The sequence below is a fragment of the Anabrus simplex genome, chromosome 1 (assembly GCF_040414725.1).
Source record: "Anabrus simplex isolate iqAnaSimp1 chromosome 1, ASM4041472v1, whole genome shotgun sequence".
In the NCBI taxonomy this organism is placed as follows: Eukaryota; Metazoa; Arthropoda; class Insecta; order Orthoptera; family Tettigoniidae; genus Anabrus; species Anabrus simplex.
Genome location: NC_090265.1, coordinates 1,400,852,548 through 1,400,877,948, shown reverse-complemented (window position 1 = coordinate 1,400,877,948; position 25,401 = coordinate 1,400,852,548).

The following is a 25,401-nucleotide window of genomic DNA, read 5'->3' as shown; positions in this document are numbered from 1 at the left end:
TCAGGGAAGCACTGTATTATATACAAACGCGAGTGCTTTTAAATGGACAAGGGATAAACAACATTCGATATGCGGATGACACTGTTATTTTTTCAGATATTTTAGAAAGTTTACAATGTCTCATTAAAAGAGTAGCATTCATTAGCCATGAATACGGTCTTGGCATTAATATAAAGTAAACCAAAGTTATGGTCATAAGTAAAAATTTATACCTGCATGTCACCTAGTAATTGACCACAAACCTGTTGAACGAGACTGGAAATACACTTACCTCGGCACCATCGTTAATGATCAATGGGATAATTCGGTTGAAGTGAAGTCCGGCAGTGGAAAAGCGAGGACTGTGTTCTATAAAATGGGGAAACTGTTTAAAAGTCGTGACTTAACACTAGTTACAAAAATGAGACCCCTTCGCCCCTATGTATTTTCTGTTCTCTATTACGGTGTTGAAACATGGACTTTAACAAAGTCGCTCAGTAAAATGTTAGAGACTTTTGAGATGTGGCTATACCAAAGGATGCTAAGAGTTTCATGGACAGATCATGTCACAAATGCAGAGATCCTTCGAATCATGAGAAAAGATAAGGAAGAACTGACCACTGTAGAAACGAGAAAACTACAATACCTCGGTCACATCATCAGAAACAGAAGCAGGTACATCTACTGAAAGAAATGCTGCAAGGAAAGACACCTGAAAAGAGAAGTGTTGACAGTAGACGAATCTCCTGGCTAACAAACCTCAGAGGCCGGACTCGCAAGACAACGGCAGAGTTACTCCAAGTAGCTTACAACAGAGAAGACACGGCCAAGATGGTTGTCGACATCCGAAACGGATAGCGATTAGAAGAAGAAGAATTACAGGAGCAAACTAAGTGCAAGACTACGTCACGACGACGACAACGAGGACAATGACTTTAAAATTGGGAAATATTAAGAGGCAAGGTCAGATTACAATTGTATGGCAAAAATAATCATGAGTAAAAATAAAATAAGGAATTACTCAAAAACAGAGGAAAAGAAGAAGTTCATTCTAAACTAACTTTTATCTTTAAATATTTCCTGCCGGAGATCATTTCATGTAATAAGAAATACCTATTTTTCACGAGTCACAAAAATTACATGGTAATGATAAAAAATTACACCCATCCAAGTGAAGAATTTCTTGTAAATGATGTAACATAACTACGACAAGCAGTCACAAAGAAGTTACTACAAAATCAAAATCAATATTAAATTACTCCCCTATATTGAAAAATCTGTACAAAATAAATGCTGTGCAAAAACAAATTCCGATAATATATCCTTCATGCGAGGAATAATAACTGAGATACTCGCGATTTTTAATATTTTTACAAGACTCCAAATACCTCTGCAAACATTAGTTCTATCTATAATGTGTACAAAAAAAAAACAATCATAGAAAATCCCCTATTCATTAACATAGATTTTTAATGCTACGTCCATCAACGGTGAGTGGCGCGGACATGGAAATATTTCTCAATCGTTATCGTGACCAACTGGCTGGTGGTGGTGGTGGTTGTTACCATACTTACTTTTATAATCTGAAAACTTATGATGTAATTAGTTCCTATTGTCCGACTCGTTGGCTGAAAGGTTAGCGTACTGGCCTACGGTTCAGAGAGTCCCGAGTTCGATCCCCGGCCGGGTCGGGGATTTTAACCTTCATTGGTTAGTTACAATGGCTCTGGGGCTGGGTGTTTGTGCTGTCCCCAACATCCAGGCAACTCAAACACCACACTTATCCTCCACTACAATAACACGCAGTTACCTACACATTGCAAATGCCGCCCACCCTCATCGGAGGGTCTGCCTTACAAGGGCTGCACCCGGCTAGAAATAGCCACATGAAATAATAATAATAATAATAATAATAATAATAATAATCCTGTGTGGGGATTTACCGGTTACCTCCATAGGGCGCGTCCCATTGGGATTGGGGAAGCTCGCTGGCTCTGCCGCCAGCAGATTCAGAGGGTAGTAGGGAAATAAAATACCACCGTGAAAAAAAAACTGGTCCCTTGCCAGGGTTACGGCGAAGACTGGTAAATGACCAGAAGCCAGAAAACATCTTGAGGCAACCTCTAGGGCTAACAACTCTAGTTGTAAAAGGATGGGTACCCGTCCAAAGCAAAGTCAAGTCAAAATGCATGATGGCACAACATTTCAAGAAACATACCCCAGGGGGTAAATCTTCGGATAAATCACTCGTCGTGAACGCCACGGCGCCCGAGTCTCGTTCGGATTCTGGGGGAATAAAATAAATAATAATAATAATCGTATGGCCTCAGCTACCGTGTGCAGACATTTCAATTTGACGCCATCTGGCTGTCTGCTGGTCAATTTCGACGTTCCGTTTTACTCTAGGCCCCCACTAGATGGCAGACCGAGTAAACCGAAACTCTCTTGGGCGTCTATGGCTGAGATTTAATGAATTTTGTCGGGTAAACACCAAATGTGTCACCAGAGATCTTTAACATGCCGACATTGTACGACATGGAGTGTCGAATGGACTTTTTTCCGCCCTTCAAAAATCCGACTACCTCTGCCGGGTTTGAACCCGCTATCTTGGGATCCGGAGGCCGACACTCTACCGCTGATCCACAGAGGCAGCTATTCTGGGGGAGACTCGACATCATGCAAGAGACGAGTCGGAGCGTCTCGGTGTACCCCGAAGAGTCAAAAACTCAGGCCAAAATCTAAAACCTTTCTAGCAACTTTCAACGTAAATTCACTTACACAAACTGGCAAGCTGAAAACCCTCACCAAAGCTCTTCACGAAAATCAGATATCCATAATGGCCCTACAGGAAACAAGGTACCCAGATGAAGAGATTCTTGAAGCGCAAAGAGGAATCCTCAATGGAGCTGTGATGCTTGGAACCGCGTTTGCTGTTAGAACCAAGATCTTTAAATCGGTTGCAAATTTCGAACCTGTGAATGACAGATTGTCTATACTCACAATAAAATGCGCGAACAAAACCTACGCCCTAGTTAACGCACATGCTCCTACAAACGATAAGAACAAGTCTGATCGAGACGAAGTTGATAATTTCTGGGACCTATAGGATGAAAAATTAAACAAAATCCCCAAACACCATGTCAAGCTTCTTTTGGGTGACTTCAATGCCCAACTAGGTCGTGAACAGAAGCACAAGAAAGTTATAGGAAATTACCCTGCTCACAAAAGAACCAATTCCAACGGCAAAAGACTGGTGTCCATTTGCGAAAATCACAACCTGCAGGTCATGTCGACCCATTTTCGCCATCTACCCAGAAAGCAAATGACTTGGCGTTCTCCCGTCCAAGCTCTCGGAGAGTTCCAAATTGATCATGTTGCAATCTCCAGGTGAAACAGCCCTGAGATTATGAATGTCAAGGTAAAGAAAGGCATCAATGTGGCCTCAGATCATTATATGTCTCTTATCAATTTCAAACCAATTCCCGCAAACACAAGGAAGACAACCAAACAGATCACACGCTTCGACAATGATAAGCTTCGGCAAGGGTCGAGGAGTTCCAGGAGAAGGCTAGACCAAATGACTGTGACTTTAACAACGCCAAAAGTCTCCTTGTTGAGGCCGCCAAAGACGTTGCAGAAATCAAGAGAAGCAAAACGCATGCCTGGTGGAATAGTACCTGCGAATCAGTCCTCCAAGAAAGACTCAATGCGTGGAAACAGTACTACTCTACGAAATCAGAAAATGATTGGGAAACCTACAAAACCCAACGTGCCCAAGCAGCTAGGGTGTTCAGAACTGATAAACGTAAATACGAAAAATCTCTCATTGAAAAGATAGAACAAAACTTTAGGAAGAATGAAAGTAGAGAGTACTACAGAGCCTTCAAACGCAAACTCACTGGCTATAAACCACCATCTCTATGCTTTGAGCGAAAGGACGGCACACTGGCGACGTCAAATGAAGAAAATTGCAGCATTCTGGCAGAATACTTCAAGAATTTACTTAATTGCTCTAAACCGCAAAGCGCCATTGAGACCAAGGAACCCTTACTCAGGTACCCAGATTCCAGACCACCCGACAGAGATGAAATCAAGCGCCACATTGCCCGTCTCAAAAATAACAAAGCGCCGGGGGAAGACTCAGTAGTAGCAGAACTATGGAAATATGCCCCAGAGGAATCACTTGATATCCTGAAAAAGCAAATAGAAGAAATTTGGAACAAGGAGACCCTACCCGAAGATTGGAAAATAGCTTTGATCCATCCATTACACAAAAAAGGCAGCATGAAGAACATCAACAACTACAGAGGAATATCTTTGCTACCCGTGACCTACAAAATTCTATCACTTGCCATCCTGGAGCGTTTGGAAGCACAAGTCGAACATCAAATAGGTGAATACCAAGGAGGGTTCAGAAAAGGTCGCTCAGCAGCTGAACAGATCCAAAATCTCAAAACGATCATCAGATATTTTACACTAAGGTCTAAGCAGTATGTGTCTGTCTTTGTGGACTTTAAGAAAGCGTACGACTCCATTGACCGGGAAGTCCTGCTGAACATCTTAAATGAATTTAGAGTTGATTTGAAACTACTGGCATTAATTAGAGCCACCCTGACCGATACAAAATCCAAGGTGAAGTTCCACGGATGTCTCTCACATTCCTTTGACATCAAAACAGGAGTCCGACAAAGTGATGGGCTATCCCCGATACTCTTCAACTGTGTTCTTGAAAAGATCATCAGAACCTGGCGGGTGAGATTACAGGAAACCAACTACAGTCCATTGAGAATAGGAACCAAATCCAAGGGGATCGCAACAGACTGCTTAGCATTTGCCGATGATATTTCTGTTCTCTCAAACGACATAGAAACCGCTAGAGCTCAAGTTGAAATTTTAAAGGAAATTGCCGAACAAACTGGTTTGCAGATATCGTTTGAGAAAACAGAAGTAATGACTAACATCAAAGGGGCTCCACCAAAACTCCATACAAAATACGGGGACATCACCCGAGTAGACAAATTCAAATGCCTGGGCGAGATCATAATGAAAAATGGACTGGACAAAGAAGCACTTCAGGAGCGAGTACGCAAACTGGAAATAGCCTACCAAACATCCCGCACAATCTACAACAAAAAATGCCTTTCCCAAAACACCAAGATACGTCACTATGAAACAGTTCTGAAGCCAATAGTTCTATATGCAGCCGAAACCCTGTCTCTAAATGCCAACAAAGGACTCCTTGAAGAACTGGAGAAAAGAGAAAATTGTGAGAGGAATCTTGGGATCAATGTACAGAAATGGAATCCATCAAAAAGAGACCCAACAAGGAAGTCTACAGCAAAATAGAGAAAATTACCGACACAATCAGAAAAATACGGGCACGATTTTACGGTCATCTGAAAATAATGGACGGAAGAAAGTTAACTAAAGAAATCTTTCACTTTTTTTATTCAAACCCCAAAACTACAATTCCCTGGTTTAGAAATACCAAAGAAGACCTGCAAATGCTACATATCTCAGCTGAAGACGCCCTTAACAGAGATCTCTTCCGCAAGAAAATACTGACGAACGGGCAAAACCGAGACAAGCAACCGAAGAGAAGACACGGTGCCCCATGGACAGAGGAGCGTAAGCAGGCCCACTCACAAAGAATGAGGGAAATTTGGGCTCTAAAGAAGGCCAAGTTCAGTGCCAAATGCAACAAGACTTAACGTGGTCCTTGGTGGCCCCAGCGAATTATATAATAATAATAATAATAATAATAATAATAATAATAATAATAATAATAATAATAATAATAGTTTCTATTGAGCAGGAAGGAAAATAAGCATGGCTAGTAATATAAGAAAATTGTGAAGTAAACATCACTCGAAGAACGAGGCGAAAGAAGAATAATAACATAAGAGAGCAGGCGAGAAAGCCCAGATATCGCTGGACCGAAGAAAATAAAATGGGATTCCTACAATGGCATAAGTACCTAAAACGTATCAAATACCGTTACACTGACTGATTAGTGTTGAGTGTGTACTCTGTCTCTTCTGCTGCCACTCACCTCCATAAGATGGAATTACCGCTGTAATTACAAACGTTAACCCATTACGACGGGTAGCCAAAAACTAAATTACAGAATACATCTTTAAATATTTACTTAGAAGTTGCGAACGTAGTAATAAAAATTTACAGGAAATTTACAGCACATACCCTGTATAAACAATTTCTTCTAGTAATCGTTCAATGGAAAAGAACTACCTATTTACATGATTCACAAGAAATGATATGATAATGAAAATGAACTACAGTACACCCAACCAAGAGAAGAATTTCTTGTTAGTGATGTAAATTTTAAAAAGTAACAGTTACAGTACAGGTTACACACAATAATCAATCCAACAGCTGCAGCCTTATTATTCTTGTGAGTTTCTATCCTTCATTTTCAAAACGTCTTTTACCTTTATATATTTTTCTGCTAGAATTCGTTCCACTAATATGATATGTTAAAATTATTCTTCTTCTAACTCTTGTAATAATTCAAAGTAATATTCTTCACCGTTCGAAAGTTTCGTTTTAAATTATTCCTGAGTTGAAGTTTTCTTGAGTGCATTCAGAATACAAAATGGGATATAAAAATTTCACTTTAAAACTCATCAATCATGAATGGGAGATTCGACATTCCGGGGCCCATCACCCAGTCAGACGACCCAGTAAGATGGCGTTCCGGCAAAACTTTCCAGTGGGAAACTTCCCAGATTTGTGCAGTGGGTGCACGGAGTAGTGGAAGTAAACTTATTACGCTGCTTATACATTTCTGATGGGTTTAAATGTAGCAATAGTCTGACGTCTCAAATATTTAGCTACTGAACATACTAACACATGAACGGGCGATGATAATATTTTGCTTGGAGGCAACGTTCATCTTGGGCGTTGGCGGCCCTATTCAAACAAACGGACTTTCTATTAGTTTAGAGTAGAAGTCATCAACTCAATGACCGGGCGAGTTGGCCGTGCGGTTAGGGGCGCGCAGCTGTGAGCTTGCATCCGGGAGATAGTGGGTTCGAATCCCGCTGTCGGCAGCCCCGAGGATGGTTTTCCGTGGGTTGCTATTTTCACACCAGGGAAACTTTATTAAGGCCACGGCCGCTTCCTTCCCACTACTAGGCCTTATTGTAAAAAAAAAAAAATGAACTCAAAACCTGAAAGGGCCTGTCTACCCATAAAGCGGTACCAGTATACGTGCGTCAGGGGAAAGGGAGAATGAATCATGAGTTAGAGTGGCGTCCTGCAATCAACCACTGAATTGGTACCATTTTAACAGATACAATTAAATCACATGTGTATTACTTTGAAGATAAATGAAATAAGATTTTTTCACTGTTGGAGATAAATCTTGATAGTTTATTCTCATTAAAAAGTTCAAAACAAAACAGCTATATTTATATTAAAGTAACTGAAAATACTATCTGCCTTTGTTCAAGCATTATGGAAATCGGGCTTTGCAGTCTTTGAGGAGGTTCGTGGGCGCTCTGTTACAGGCAACACACGTCGAATCGACATGATAGCGTTCCAAGACCAAAAAAGGGCTTTATAATAGATCCGATGATCAGGTATTTAAATGTCTAAAACACAACCCAATGTGGTTCAAGAGGAAATGAACGAACATATGAACCAATCATCACATTTTATGAACAAGACAACCAAACGGATGTTATCGAAGTCGTTGGATTCACGAGAGTAACCATTTCTCTCTTCTTCAAGTTCTGCAAATAATTTAACCTCGATCATGCATTAATAAGAGTAGTTGCAATGACTGCCTTGATATATTCCGTCCAAATCCTGAAGAATCATATGTCCCAACAATTTAATGAAACCATATCATTATGTAACCAACTCCTCACAATTAATTTTAAATGAATGTATCCAGCAAAAAATAAACGCATTTAAGATTCTATGTTACAAAAAATGACTGAAAAACTAGGTGAGATTGAATTCAAAGAATGTAACGGAAGGCTGGGTATATTTTAGCAAAATATTTGACATAATTCGAGGCCGGTAGAGAGAATTTGATGTCTGAAGAGCGGAAAAGGAGTCCGTTGGGTACTCGTCGTAGTATGATCATGGCATGTAATGATCTCTGGTGGCACATTTGATGTTGACGAAATAAAATAAAATCGCATCTAAAGAGCTACATTCACCGGACGAGTTGGCCGTGCGCGTAGAGGCGCGCGGCTGTGAGCTTGCATCCGGGAGATAGTAGGTTCGAATCCCACTATCGGCAGCCCTGAAGATGGTTTTCCGTGGTTTCCCATTTTCACAGCAGACAAATGTTGGGGCTGTACCTTAATTAAGGCCACGGCTGCTTCCTTCCAACTCCTAGGCCTTTCCTATCCCATCGTCGCCATAAGACCTACCTGTGTCGGTGCGACGTAAAGCCCCTAGCAAAAAAAAAGTTACATTCTTTCTGCCATCTGGCGGAGTAAAAGGGAACGATGAAACTAATTCGCATGCAGTATAAATGGCATGAAATGAAATATCTGTAACACTTGATACCATGCGAGTAGTAGTTTTTTGCTAGGGGTTTTACGTCGCACCGACACAGATAGGTCTTACGGCGACAATGGGATAGGAAAGGCCTAGGAGCTGGAAGGAAGCGGCCGTGGCCTTAATTAAGGTACAGCCACAACATTTGCCTGGTGTGAAAATGGGAAACCACGGAAAACCATCTTCAGGGTTGCCGATAGTGGGATTCGAACCTACTATCTCCCGGATGCAAGCTCACAGCCGCGCGCCTCTTCGCGCACAGCCAACTCGCCCAGTAGTAGTAGTAGTAGTAGTAGTAGTAGTAGTAGATGTTGCGGTATGTACGACTCTTTCCTTTGCCGAACTCCTCTTCGGCGGTGCCGCTCATCACCTGACACAGTCTCTCCACATTGTTCAATAATGGGGCAATATAACTAACCCATTAGTGATCGCTGCGCAGCGACGGTTTAAGATGAAACTCAAGGAGCACAGTTTCGTTGGTTTCAGCAATAAAACGTTTGAGGTAAATTCCAGAAGACAACTCCGTCACTTCCATGGATAACAGCATAAAGTTTATACCCAGATACTTTTCAAGTTAATACATTAGCTGGTAATGATGAATGATTGAACGAAATATAGGACAGTCATACTTTACGTCTTTTTAAAGGAGTACATCTGGCGAGAGAGAAAAAGAAATATCGATCAAATAATATAGATATATATAGAAGCTACTTTACGTAAATAGGCATAAAGCAGAATTTGGTTTCATCAATAACACGTTTGAGGTAAATTCCAGAAGACAACTCCGTTAGGCCCATGGATACCAACATAAAGTTCATACTCAGGTTCTCTTCAAGTTAATATATTAGATACCGAGCTCGATAGCTGCAGTCGCTTAAGTGCGGTCAGTATCCAGTATTCGGGAGCTAGTAGGTTCGAATCCCACTGTCGGCAGCCCTGAAAATGGTTTTCCGTGGTTTCCCATTTTCACACCAGGCAAATTCTGGGGCTGTACCTTAATTAAAGCCACGGCCGCTTCCTTACCACTCCTAGCCCTTCCCTGTCCCATCGTCGCCATAAGACCTATCTGTGTCGGTGCGACGTAAAACAACCAGAAAAAATATATTAGATGATCACGATGAATGATTGGACAAAATATAGGAGAGTCATACTTTACCTCCTTTTAAAAGAGTACATCTGGCGAGAGAGAAAAAAGAAATATCGGTCAAATAATATAGATATACGTATAGCAGCTATTTTGCGTAAATAAGCATAAAGCAGAATACTAAACAGAAATGCAAATATGGAGACTACCATTTATTCCACGCGCATATGCATGCCTGTGTATGCTGAGTTGACAACCAGAGAATAGACTGCAGTTTCCAATACAGCCGCCATAGAAAATAAAACAGGAGAAGAGCGAAGCAGCGCTGATCTGGGGGATAAAACTGCAACAAGTATCGTTTCCCTTCCTTTGCATATATTGGCGATAAATATTTATATTTTATATAATAGAAGTGGCCAGTTAGCCTAGAGCGTAATTAGTAGGGGGAAAATAGAGGGAAGCACACGTGGATCGACATAAATTTCAAGATATCTATTGTACATAGTGACCTACATATTGCATATTCTCGCAAAATATGAATAATTAACCTCATACGCACTTCTTAACATACTGTATATGAAGAAATAGATCAAATGAAACTCAGAAGTAATATTCACGGAACAACCGAGTCAATGAACCTCGTTATGGCCTTACAAGGACATGTGGTAGGCATTTTATTCTTCTTCTCATAACGCTTTACCCACACCTGTGGGATATCACGGGTGCAAACTACATCTTACATGTCGATTTACTCCAGCTTCATGGCTAGTTGTCCCTCCAGACTCCAACCGTTTGTAGAGCAATGTAATCAGTAATGCGTGTTTCTGTCGTGGTTGGTGGTGTGTTGTATTGTCTGAATATGAGGAGAACGTTGAGACAAGTTCCCAGTCCCCAGGCCGGAAGAATTAATCTGACGCGATTAAAATCCGTGACCCAGCCGGGAATTGAACCCGGGACCCCCTGAACCGAAGTTTCAATGCTGACCTTTCAGAAAAGGAGTCGGACCGGAAAGGCATTTCGTTCTTTAGTTAAAATGATTATTAAATTGCCCTTAGATATAGTAGAATTGTCGTCCATTACGTTTAGAAGTAAGCTTAAAAACTCGTAAATCATGCACCATTTTAGAGCAGGAATATTTCAATATATAACTAACTCATTAATTGCATACTATTCTGTACATTTATGGTGGTGTTATCGTTGAAAATATCAGTTACATGTAACAAACATAATCCCCCTGTGGATGGGAGCGGTACAATAACACCTATGGTAACCCCTGCCTGTCGCAAACGGTGACTAAATGCGGCTCCAGGAGCTCTTAATTTGGAAGCATGGGTTGGTGACCACGTGATTCGTGGCATTGCTTCCACTTACTTGTGCCATGCTCCTCACTTTCATGTATCCCGTCCGACCTCCTTTGGTCAACTCTTTTCTTTCCCCACCCCGACAGTATTAGCATTGCGATTCCTAAGGGGTCTTTCATTTTCACGCGGCCTTGGTGGCCCTTGTTTTTCCTTGGCCAACACTTTCATTTTTTCGAACTGTCGGACACCTTCCATTTTTTCCTCTCATTAATGTTAATAGAGGAATTTTTCCCTGTTGTACTTCCCCTTAAAACAATAACCACCGCCACCACGAACACCAACACGACTTGGAACAAACATAATGAATTACTACTCTATTTTATTGTTTCGGTGTGCCTATTTTAAACGTAAAGTTAGTATGAGGATGGCAGTAGTGCTTACTATCATTAGGGGAGATATACAAGGAGATTATCAGGCATTCCTATCACTAATTGGAGACAGGGAAGCAGAATACGTCCATCAAAGAACGAGGAAATATTCATGAAGAGCAGGAAATAAAATACTCTCAAAACCTCATAAACCTAACATCAGAAGAGAACCAGAGTCGTACAAAAGACGTGTTTGGCTGCTTCGGGACACTTAAGGCTAGAGCCTTTTTCTAATATGTATGGTGCTTCATGGAAAGGCTCCATTATCCTGTAATTGTGTTGTATATATAATTATAAAGCTTGCAATAAGCCGTTGTACCAATCAATCTATGCAAATCATCATGTTAACACCTGGAAACTACTTTTATTTAAGTTATGTGTGAATTTATATGCAATTGTGCTGTATTTATTATGTTACACAACTAGTAATGAAAAATTTTGAGTTTGTTAAATTCTGAATGAATTTCTGAATACCTGTGTCATTATTGGCTTCGCTACACGTAGGAAGCTATTTTTACTTTCGGCAAATTTCATATAAACCCCTTCTGCTTGTGATTATTCTGTCATGTACATGTTGTTACTTGTTTCGACGTATCATCATCATGAGATAATAGACGAGGTGAAAGAGAGAAACAACGGCATACTAGCCTTGCAGGAAGAAAGATACAGGGACGTAGGTACAGTGTAGTCAGAAGTCTTCACAGTGCTGAGGGGAAAACCAGGGATCAGTATAGGGAAGGAGAGACACGCACCCACATGATTCAGTACAGGGTTCACAGTGGACAAGAGATACCAGGATGGAATATTTGAGGAAAAGAGCAGGTCGGAAAAGATATCAACACTAACTCTCCGAGCAGGCAGCAAAAAGTAAACGATAGACAACAGACATGCACTGACAATAGACAAGAACGGGAAGGATCCGAAAGCAGTGAACATCTTCTGGGAGGAACTAGATGATACCCTAAGAAGCATACCAGACAGACAGGTAAAGATACTCGTAGGTGATTATAATGTACAGGTCGGAAGAGAGAACCAACATAAGGATGTAATAGGACAGTACCAAGCTCACAGGAGGGCAAATAAGAATGGAGAAAATTAATCGAACTGTGTCGCGAACACAAATTGAGACCGATAACAACACACTTCAGGACCAAGTCAAACAAAAAAGGACATGGGCAAGCCTACGGACAAGTTTAGGAGAGTTTCAGATTGATCATATTGCGATGTCCCTGACGAGCGCTAAATAGATCATGAACAAGGTCAGGAAAAACAAACGAATGGAGTCAGAGCACAGAAGTCAAGTGCCGATGGATAGCGAAATAGGGTGGACAGCCACAGATGGATAGAATGACAGGGAACACCAAGATCGAGAAAATATAAGTCGCAACAGGGATAAGTAGGATGAGGGGTGAGGGGATCAAAACACAGACTGAATGAGAAGACATGAAGATGAACATGAGAAAAAAGGCTAACTTACGTGGTAAGAAGAAAATAAGGAGAAGAACTGGTGGTGGAACTAGGATTTTGACAAAGCAATAGAGAACAGGAGAAAAGCCTGGAGAGACTGGAACAGGAAGAAAAATTCTGGAAAATGGGGGTCTTTGTAGAAGCAAGTAAGGCAGCAACCAGAACAATAAAATGGGCAAGAAGACAGAAGATGAAGCAGGAATTGGACGAACAACTTTAGAAAATCACACCAGAGACTTTTTGAAAGTTAAAAAAAGAAGGCTGACAGGATACAAGGGCAGAGAACTGATCATATGAGACAAACATAGTGACTTGCCCATAAGTGCGAAAGAGAAATGTAGAATACTGGCAGAGTATTTCCACGACCTACTGAACTGCGAACCACCTGGAGACGAACTGGAACTCAGACCGGACGTAGGGCCACGCCCTCCGACCAGGGATGAGTTACACGAGCCATAAGAGATCTGAAGAATAACAAGGTAACCGGAGATGACTGAATATCGGCGGAGGCAACAAGGCAATAGATGACAGAGATTATTGCTGAGATCTGGAGGACCAAGACATTACCTGAAAGGTAGAAGAATTCAATCAGAGTACCGATACTCAAGAAAGGGGACAAGAGGGATGGAAAGAACTACAGAGGGATATTGCTACTAGAGGTCGGCTACAAGGTGCTGTCCAGACTCCTCCTGAAAAGAGTAGAACAACAGCTAGACAGTAGAATAGGAGATACCAAGCTAGTTTTAGGAAAGGACTAGGGTGCACAGACCTGATATTTACTCTGAAAGAACTGATGGAGCATAGGGCCTTGAAGAATAAGAAGACGGTAGGAAACTTTGTAGACTTCAAGACGGCACACGACTCCATGGACAGACAGACACTGGGGAGGATCCTGAAGAACAGAGGACTAGATGGCACCACACGGGAATCGATAAATGAAATACTGACAAAAAGGCAAGAGTGAGATTAAAGAGTGCCCTATCAGAAGAGTTGAAATCAAGACCGGGGTTAAACAGGGAGGCGGACTGTCACTGATATTATTCAACACGACACTGGACGAAGTCATCAGACAATGGACGACAACAAATGAAAATATAGCGGTACCAAAGACAGGGTTAAGTGACAAGAAGAATAACAGAGCAAAGGGGGACCGCCTCTCCTTTCCGGACGACATAGCCATAGTAAGTGAGACGGAAGAAGATGCAAAGAAACAGCTAAACAACATGAGCAAGGTAACCAGAAGGGTAGGGGTACGGATTGCCTACGAAAGAAGAAACCGTAAGGTACCTTGCAGAAGGTACCTTGGAGAATATGTACTAGGAATTAACATGAGCAGCAATGGGACAAAATTGAGGGTGAAAGAGATGACTACCTACAGTACCTTGCGACCAGAGAAGTGTTTGATTAAATAAACATATCAACAGACGCAAATCTCAGGCATTACCAGGCAACAGTGAAAAACGCGGCTGAGACGATGACTCTAGGAAGGCACGGTCCAGAACAACTGGAGAAAGAAATATTCTGAGAAAGATACTGGAACCAAAATGATGAGCTGAAAGATGGGAACGAAGAACTGTACCGAAACATGATGACGATCACCGTAGAAATAAGACTCAAAAGAGCAAGATTTGCTGGACGTGTGATCAGGACGAACATATAGAGGATGACTAGAAGTGTAAGGGAGACAATGGGTAGGACGAGAGGAAAGATGAGAACTAAGTGGGTCGTCGAACTCCCGAAGGACTAGGCTGAGATGGGTATCAAGGTTGATGGGACAGAGAGCTGGGGATATAAATATACACCAACCAATATGCCAAATCTCTATGACAGAGAAAGGTACCGGAATAGGATAGAGAAGCACCAGTGGGAAAGACAAGAGGAGACGATACCGAAAATATCAGCCGAATAACGAAAGAGAAGATGAAGAGGTTCTTGTAGAAGAAGAAAAAACCCAAACCATGACAACGCTCCTCGTTGTCCTACAGCGACCGTAACGAAAGAAGAATAATACTTTCTGCAAAATTGTTGTTTTCATTAACTTTTGTTGCTATACTACCGTAAGTTGACATTGCCACCGGTATATCTCCTAGTTGTATTATATTTGTTTGTAATGTTAATAATGAAGTTGAAGTAATCCCATATTGATAAGGGGTCCCGTGGTCACCATTTAGACACACAGGTTGTAATTCCGCGCGAGAAGTATAGGCTCTCTACGATGCCTGTACTATTGGATTCGGGTATCCACAAGAATGTGTGTGATTGTGATTTATTATACCTATTATTAACTTTAAGATATGTACCTCTGATCTTGTTGTAAGTTCTTAACTCTCGAAAGACAAACCACATTCAAGAGATGACCTAGCACTTAACATAAAAGAACAAAATATATATCCAGGATGGCTATTCCTTCTGCTCTGATTTAAATGCCAGGTGTCTTTACAATGCAGCTCCGTTCGCTCCCGCAATTCCTGTGTTACCAACAGCAGTGTGTAAATTATTTTATAATGAATTACTTATTCACTTGTATATTATTATTCTTTCTGGCATTTATTCAATTTATTTTAGTCGGCACTTCGTTGATTTGTCCTGTTTTACGGCTGCATGTCCCTCCTGACACCATCCCTATGTGAACGGATTTCTGTGTTGGTTAGTAGTGTATGCATTCTGCGTATTAAGACGAACAAAACAAACCTGTTCCCGATCTAGAGGAATTAACCACGCGCAATTAAAATCTCCTACCGGGTCGGGAATAGAACCCAGGGCCCTCTGAACCGAAGGCCACTTCGCAGACCATTCAGCTAATGAGCCGGATAAACTTTCTTTCACTATTTCCAGTTATTGTTTTTGGGAACAGGTGCGGGGTGGGAGTCGTGGAGCAACCCAGGCTCAATATTTCGGCCGGAGGTGCAATAATGGACGCCCTTCCTGATGCCGCGTGATTTCTGAGATAAAAATATCAACCCAACATCAACTAGGATTCGAAAATCAACCTTCCGGATAACAAGCCAGCAGACAAGTCACTGAGCTAATCACACCTCCTTACACATATGTTCATTGCTTTTTTAAGTGGCGCAACAGCACTGAGAGATCTTGGCCTACAAAACGACCACTCCCAAGCCCGAAAGACCGCAGACTACGAGTTGTCTTGTGGTCAGCACGATGAATCCTTCCGTCTGTTAGTCTTGGCATTCTAAACCGGGGCCCCTACTGGTTGGTTGTTAGCAGTGTGGTGTGTTGTAAGTATATGATGAGGTAACATGTCACTGTACGTCACAAATAAAAAATAAGGAACACAGCACAAGTAAAGAGATGAGACAATTATAAATGTAATAAAATTGTAAACTCTGTAAGAAATAAGGGTCGAATTAATTATAATATTTTTACGAATATTAACTGAAAATGTTTAATTAACATATCTAGAATACTACTTAGCCGATCACGATTTGTACCCGAAAGTGTACACAGTTCCCGCCATAAACGAAAAGCCTGGGCCTTTAGCATTTTCATGAATAGACAATGGAGTTGTTTTCCTATTTATTAATATTCAGGAACATTAATTTAATATTTTTCTTTCCTATCGTAGTAGTAAATATTTACTTTTAAAATGTAATGGTTTCCCCAAACTTTGAGCTTACTTGTTGATGATGATGCTTGTTGTTTTAAGGGGCCTAACATCGAAGGTCGTCGGCCCAAATTGAGCTTACTTACTCTTAGAATTTGTCTATGTCTTCCCTCTTCTGGAAAACTTGCGAACGTGTGAATTGTCAATTTATCATAAGAGCTGTGATTGCTCATGTGAAAAACACATTTTTAATGTTGGTTTTATACGTTAGCCGTACAAAGCAGATTCTAGATGGAAGACTTTGTCAGAGTGTAGGTGTAATATAAATAATTATTTGCAGAACTGGAGATCCACTACCTAACCAATGACGCTAGTTTTTCAGAATGGGTATAGCATATATGTGGCACAATCTAAATTTAACGACACTTTGAATAATCACTGAACGTTACCTCCTCTCAGAATTCTATAATTCAGCACAGATATCTGGTTTTGAAGGAGGAGTAAGCATAACTCTCGAGGAAAGTGAAACGTTCATCTTATAGACCAAACGATTAACACCATTTTGAGTAGAATTTGAAGTTATATGTAAAGAATTGCATCATTATGTGACCTATAGGTGGGAAGTCACAACAAACAGGTGAAGAGGAAAAGTTTCTGTAACTTGACAACCGCTCCTTAGTGACGTGGGATAATAACAAGGAAAGAGCGACGTTTCCATATTAATTTGGTCTCATTAACAAAGTTACTATAATTACGAGTTGTGAAACAAGTTGAACAGGTCTCCAACTTATTTTAAAAATTCTCGTAATCAAGCAAGAAGATGACGCGTGTAAGCTGAGGTAATGAGTCAAAGTTACGATGAAGAAGTTATCGTCGTTATTGTGTTTCTGCTTGTGAATATTGTAGTAAAGTTTGTATTATCAAAGTTATAAATATTATGAAGCAAATCAGAGACTATGTAAATAGTAGTTAAATACTATAAAATAACATTAGTTTGTATGATTAGTGGTAGTTAATTTTGCATGGTTTTTACACATGATATATTATAAAATAAATTTCCCAGTAGATGCCTGTGATTTTGCGGGCCTATATCCAGAATCTCCGACGGTATTTTGATACACTTTTACCATTGAATGGAGCATTTATCAGGAATTTGTAAGGATAAAATACAGTACATAATCTTGGACAATATGGAGCCGAGCAGGGGTGATTTCAGTGAAGCAATTAAAAATAATTGATATCCATTTTTCTTCTTCGCTTTCACTCTAAGATATTAAAGATAAAACCTAGTATGTGTGGAAGAAATGTTAAACATAAAGAGCTCTACAATTAAATTCAGTGTTGTAATATACTGTCTATAGCCCGCAATAAGTGTCTTATACAGTAGATCGCAGAGGAAATCAATTTCAAAATTTGAAGCCATATTTGGAAATCATTATGATACCGTGTAGTCTCCGAAGAGGTCTGGTGTAGATCTTTCTATCTGATTCCCATGGGCGACCTGCGCGTCTGAGTGAGAGGTGGTGGTGGTGATGATGATAACGTGATAGGAGACAGAGGAAACACGATTTCGGTACATAGCGCAATCCAGTCGAATTACACCCTGTCCTTCTTTCTTTCTTAATCCATATACCCTCTATGGTTAATTTTTCCCCCGGACTCAGCGAGGCATCCCATCTGTACCCCCTCAAGGACAGTGTACTGGAGCACGAGACTTTGGATCGGGGGATTCAACTGGGAAGGGGACGAGTACTCGCCCAAGCGGCCTCATTTGCTATGCGGAACAGGGGCCTTCTCGGGGGATGGGAAGACTGGAAGGGAAAGGCAAGAAAGAAGGAAGGAAGCGGTCGTAGCCTAAAGTTAGATACCATCCAGGCATTTCTTGGAAAAGAAGTGGAAAACCACGGAAAATCACTTCGAGGATGTCTAAGTTGGGAATCGAACCCCGCTCTACTCAGTTGACCTCCGGAGAGCGAGTGGACGCCGTTTCTGCCCTCGTACCATTTTTCAAATTTCGTGGCAGAGCCGGGAATTGAACTCGGGCCTCTGGGGTCTTAAACCAGCTAACCACGGTGTCAGTTCATAAAGACTTGACACCTTAACCATCATGGCAGCAGGAGGGCAATTTTGAGAATAATCAAGAAATCCTTTAAAAATATATATTATTTATTCACTTCAGAAACTATATTAATATAAAAATACATTTACAGTTTGCAACTTTCATTTAATATTTAGAAGTTTTTGTTGTTGTTAAAGTGGAAACGCAGGAAAAGCTTAATAAATTATCGCATTATGAAAAAGGAGCGACCTAACAGGGAGGCGCTTGGAAGGATCTTAGGAAACATCAGTTCTGAACTACTTACATACATCAGGAGAAAATGCGGCTAATGAAATGTCAGCTACCAAAGAAGAAACCCTACGACAATAAATTCAAAATAAAACCCGTGGAACCCTGGGACGAGTCGCTGGTTAATTTATAACAACCTTTTCTACAGTAAATCTGGGGCCAATAAATAGGTACCTACGGCTCGCTATTGGAATGTGGTGGGGAATTACTTCTTCAAATCCTTTTTTTGACGGTGTAACTTATGGAATTCTTACATCATTTCCACGCGTCGTTTTAAATAATGTATGCATTTGTCTTCAAATATAAAACGTTCCGAATCTCCTTTCAGTAGAAGCATAGCGAGTAGGAGGAAAATGTGGGCACACTCCATCAGTTACTACAGTAGATTCCAGCGAAAGATTGCGTTCTTTCGCTACAGATCTAACAAAAAACTGTGATGCACCATGGTACGAACGAACGTGTAAAAACACATGAGGCCGAAAGGAAATAGTATCTCTATGATACAGATCTTCTCAGGTCTCCGCCCCGAAATAAATAGCATTTGAAGAAATCTGTAAGATAAACATTGAGATAAAAGAAGTACATCCCTTTCATTTCATACGGATCAGTGTATATATATATATAGGCTACTTTAAATTTAGGCTAAATAAGGTTAAGGGTGTATTCTGCCCGAAGGCAGGTCAGAACCTCCGCAGAGGTATGCCTGAGCCGGAGTTTACGTGCGGTAGGGTGGCCAGTTATTTTCCGCTCCTCCATTCCCTTACCCCGCCCCCCCCCCAACAGCGCGTGGCAACCTATCCAAATCTCGACCACGCCCAATGTTGCTTAACTTCGGAGATCTCTCGGGATCTGGTGTTTCAACACGGCTACGGCCGTTGGCAAATTTAGGTTAGTGGTAGGTTAAGTGCAGTACGTTACACAAATTTAACAAGATTATAAACAAGCTCTATAAATTCTAAATCGCCTCCACAATTGTATTTATAACTAGCTATGTGACCTCGTTTAGTTCCATATCTCTTATTTCTAAATTGTCAGAAATCATCATCGTCTTGATCTCCCTCAATGACTGAGTCAATTATTGTCCTAGATAAACTATCCTCTTCCATTCAACTCTAATGTTCCTACCACCGAAGTCGGTTCATGCGTACAACTTCATCAATCGACTTCATTCTTAACGTAATGTTTATCGCCTAATCTCGAGTAACCTCCCGCCATTTTCCCCACCTCTTTTTTCCAATTTGCTTTAGGATGCACCGACACAGCTTTTATGATAACGATGGGAAAGGAAAGGTCTATAAGTGGGAAGGAAGCGACCATTGCAATTAATTAATGCACAGCCCAGCATTTGCCTGGTGTGGAAAGTGGAATCTACGGAAAACAATATTCAGGGCTGCGGATAGTGAGGTTCGAACACACCATCTCACGAATTCAAGCTGACAGCTACGTAACCCAAACTGCGTAGTCACTTACTTGGTACCCATTCGTTTGTTTCACCTATCATTCTCGCTATTTTCACGTCTGTTACTCCTATTTTATGCATAAGATATCCTGAATCCACCCAGCATTCACAGCCGTAAAGCAAAGTTAATCTGAAAATAATTCGTCCAGGGCGGACTTATTTGTTACAGAATATTGCTGATCGCAACTGTGTGCTCACTGCATTTGCTCTGCTGTTCTTTCATTCAACTTCATTAGCTACACACCCAACTGCGAGAATACACATCCTAAATACTTGAAATAATCTGCTTGTTCCAGTATGTATTCACAATCTGACATGCCGTTCCCTTATGTTTATTTCTTACTGACACCACGTTTGTCTTGGGAAGGCTATTTTTATTTGGTAGTCACCGCACCTATTTTCCAATTCCAAGGTATTAGATTGAAGGCTTTTAGCAGATTGTACGATTAAAGCCAAGTCTTCATTTTAGGCCATACTGCTTACTACATTTCCGCCTAATTAAATCCCTCCCTACCATTTAATAACTTTCAGTAGATGAGCCATTTGAACTATGAACAACAAGGGTGAAATTTTACAGCCTTGTAAAACTCCTATAAGTACCTTGAACCAAGAACTCATTATACCATCAATTTTCACTGCAGCCCTATTGTCAAAATAAATGCCTTGGATTGCTTTTAATAGTTTACCTTTAATACCATACTCCCTCAGTATGGCTAAAAATTACTTCTCATACCGCCTTCTATAGATCTACAAAAGATAAACATAACTGTTTATTCCTCTCGTAGTTTATTTCAGATACCTGGCGCATACTACAAATATGATCCTGAGAACACCTCGGTGGTTTGACACCACAATGGCTTTCATCCACCTCACACTCTCAACCAATGAACGCGCTCTTCCTTCCAAAATGCTCGTGAACACCTTGCCTCCATCGTTGCTGCAACTCATACAGCTCCCGTGATTGCAGAAACATGAGCACAGAGGGTACAGTACGTTACTAAAATTCCATGCTAAAGTTATTACTTTATGAAGCCGTTTCTTCCCTGCCTTCCCACTATATTTCACTACTTAGGCCTCATTACATCTATTTTCGCTGCTTTATGACGATGGAGTTTATCGCCATCCTTCCTACTTCCTCAAGAATAATTTCATCAACGTCATTGTCTTCTATCCCATGAGTTCGGTTGCTCGCGATGTCACCAGACATATTTCATTTTTGCCATGAGAATATTTTCCAATATCGCCTTCATCTGTCCAATGATATCCAGTGATTCCCTTGTATCTACTCTGAAGTTACCTGATTTACCAAATATACTATTGATTTCCTTTATACCTCCCTTTCAAAGATGCTTTTTTTTTTTTTTTTTTTTTTTTTTTACTGTGCAGAAATGTTTCCCTTGCCGCTTGACCTAGCCTTTACAGATTATTACCGAAATCTTCCCACTTGGATTCAACGCTTATAGGTTTCTCTTTGTTACATTCGTCCACATATATTCCCCGTCTGCAAAAGTCCTTATTTGGAATCATTTCTGATACGCCATCCTTTCAGTTTACAAGCTACCCTCACCTCACTGTAACTTTCAACCAAGATGTTCACTTTCCCCGTCTTTACTCACAGTTGATCCTAGGCATTCCTTTGCTGTTTTTACTACTGTATCCCTGTGTGCCACCCATTCTTTTCCTATATAATGAATCCGGTTACTGTCTATTGCTTGGTAATTTTCACTAATCATATCCATGTACTTCTGCCAATTTCCTCGTCCTGCAGATTTTCTACACTTTTCCGTCAGCAAACGAATTTCACTTTCTCCATCCTTGGCCTAAAGAAACATAGTCCACTACAGATAAGACAGTGGTCTGTATCATAAAAAAACCCTGGAATACCCGCGCATTCTTAACAATTTCCTTGAATTAAAAATCGGTTATTATGCTTATGGATCTGGTGCCCCTACTGTTCGAAGTGTAGCGGTGAGTCTATAAAATCCGAACACTCGAAATGTATGCCACCCTATAAATTATGCTCCGAACAGAGTTTTCCTGAGGTGAACGTTTCATCTCGTAAATGAAATCTTGTATGTAAAAATAATACACCTTTTTCGTACCCATTATTTTTTATTAAGTTTAAACAATTCTAATGAAGGATCGGTAAAAAGTTCAATAAATTGTTTTCGAATGCTGTCTAAACAGTTGATGTGCGTTTAATTTCCATTTCTACGGTATAGCCTGCTAGATATAAGGCCAAATTCTCTTTAATGAGGTTTCCATCATATGGAATAATGATTTAATTTTCCCGTGGAATCTTTAATTCCGTTGCTCTTATTATTTTCCCAAGCCACATCACGCATCTGATTCACCAATGAAGTGATGGATGATTCCATTTCGGGTTCGCAGTTTGCAGTTGCCCGGCTCCGTGGCTAAATGGTTAGCATGCTGGCTTTTGGTCACAGGGATACCGGGTTCGATTCCCGGCGGGGTCGGGAATTTTAACCATAATTGGTTAATTCCGCTGGCACGGGGGCTGGGTGTATGTGTCGTCTTCATCATCATTTCATCCCCATCATGACGCGCAGGTCGCTTACGGGCGTCAAATCAAAATACTTGCATCTGGCGAGCCGAACTTGTCCTTGGACACTCCCGGCACTAAAACCATACGCCATTTCATTTTTTTTTTTTTTTAGTTTACAGTTGAATTAAAAACAAGATTCGTTGGAACATGCATGGATTGAAGCATATCACCGTTGCGCGTGAGAAAACCGCTATGTGATATGGTTGTGGCAGAAATACTGACCCGTAGCTTAGCCTACTTATCATCAAGAGGCAGACTTCTTTGAAGTTACTCACACAATATTTAACCTGAAATGACCGAACCTTTTCGACCAAAGTTCTAAGCTGTAATATTTCACACAGCGGGTTTCGCAGGCTCAACGACGATACACTAATACAGATAGATAGTCAATGGTGGAAGGATGATGGTCACGACATAGAGAACGCAAAATCTTTGATTGGCGTTCCAAGGTACTTTGAATAAATTTAGCCGTTAAAACGTAGCTAAATCCCCTGTTCCACGCAAATTCGGGCATCTCAAGAGTACATTTCAATGTTACTCTCGGTGATTCCATAGTTCTTGTGGATTTAGGCGTGGTTGCTCAGTTGTGATGCTTTCTAAACATTACCCCTCGCACAAATTAGCAGTGGAATTTTTATCCAAAGTCAGGATTTTGCATTTAAGATGAAATGGCGTATGGCTTTTAGTGCCGGGAGTGTCCGAGGACATGTTCGGCTCGCCAGGTGCAGATCTTTCGATTTGACACCCGTAGCTGACCTGCGCGTCGTGATGAGGATGAAATGATGATGAAGACGACACATACACCCAGCCCCAGTGTCAGTGAAATTAACCAATGATGGTTAAAATTCCCGACCCTGCCGGGAATCGAACCCGGGACCTCTGTAACCAAAGGCCAGCACGCTAACCATTTAGCCATGGAGCCGGACGCATTTAAGATATGGAGGGCTGATAAAACTAGCAGCTAGAGATTTTATAATGGCCAAAATGTTATTCAAATAATTTCCGTTTAACAGGCGTCCTCCGAACCTGTAAATGATTACAAAAATAGGACAGTTTTTTACAATTTGTCTTACGTCACACCAACACAGCTAGGCCTTATGGCGACGACAGGATAGAAAAAGACAAGGAGTGGGAAGGAAGCGGCCATGGCCTTAATAAGGTACAGCCTGGTGTGAAAATGGGAAACCACGGAAATCAATCTTCAGGGCTGCCAACAGTTAGGTTCAAACCCACTATCTCCCGCATGCAAGCCCACAGCTGAGCGGCCCTAACTGCACGGCCAACTCGCCCGGTGCAGCTACGACAGAAAGTTGGAAGAAAGTTGTCGAACAGCTCCCAGCTTCAGTCTCCATTCAACTCTCGGAATTTCGACACCTTTCCCGCTGTGAATGAATGAATCTACTTGAACTAAAAATATTCTGCTAAATGGCACCCGCAAATGGCAGATTTACGCTTAGGGTGAGTGTCTTTCCATGGAATAGCCCTAGCCCACACACAGAAAAGCATATCATATGTACACGGTGTAAATAATTAATGACCTATATTAGCTTTACATCCGAATCTACATCCCGGCACTAAACGTCGGAATTTTCACTCACACTGGATTTACGAGTATTCGCTACACTTCTAAACTCATGTAACTGAATTTTGTACTTTATTTTATTGTAACATCAGGAAGAACGTAAGCACACTATACAAAATAAACTGGACTTGCTGGCAGCACCGAACAGTCTAAAGGTACTCTGACACAACAGAAATGCATCTCGAGAGTACTACATACACAGTACATTTTTTGTTAGTACTGTCATTTTCGAGTAGTCTTAACGAGAATTTGCACTCATATTTAAGTAGGCTATTTGTGAGTATTGTTTGATACCTTTCTTGGTTTGATTCTTGATCATAGACGTAATCCTTGTATATAAGTAACCATGACTAACATAAAATGAGAAGAATTTCGTGATATATTTACTGTATGTAAATGTCAAGCAAGTGAGCTGATAATCTGCCATTGGCCTTATACAAATATGAATAATTTCTAAACTTGTGTTGAATACGATGAAAATCGAACGCATTACTACGCCATATGTTAGGGTTTTAATAATTGAAGATTTATACGCCCCTTTCAGATATTGCACACGCATGTACGTAGTTAGGAACATATTTTTCACTGGCTTCATATTTCAAGCAAAACGCATCATATCTGTAGAACAAGTTTGCGTAGATTTTTCTCTCACTGTTACAATTGGTTAATGCTCCAATAACCGCTAAGTGGCTGCAGTACTTCGTTGTGAAACTGTGGTGTGTATCTGTCTCTTCAAAGGGATGCATACGGCTTCGGTAACTTTCGTGAAGTAAATTACAGTACGCAGTTTATGCCATTTAACCTTTAAACGTTAAAATTAGGGTGTATTTGAGCGTTTAAAAATATGCAAACAGGTTTCTAAAATCTCATAAAGTAAAGAAACTCCTGTTCTTCTCCGGCTCCGATGGTGGTAGAGCACTCAAGGCCTAGGGTGCCTTTCATTTTCACGCCCTTCGTGGCCCTTCTCTTTATTGGCCGGTACCCTTTAAACGGAAAGATTTAAGAAATATGTGTCATTTAATACTTAAAATGACATGAGGCAAAGAAAATGAAATAAAGTAATGGTCATGACCTGGAGCACACAAATGTGT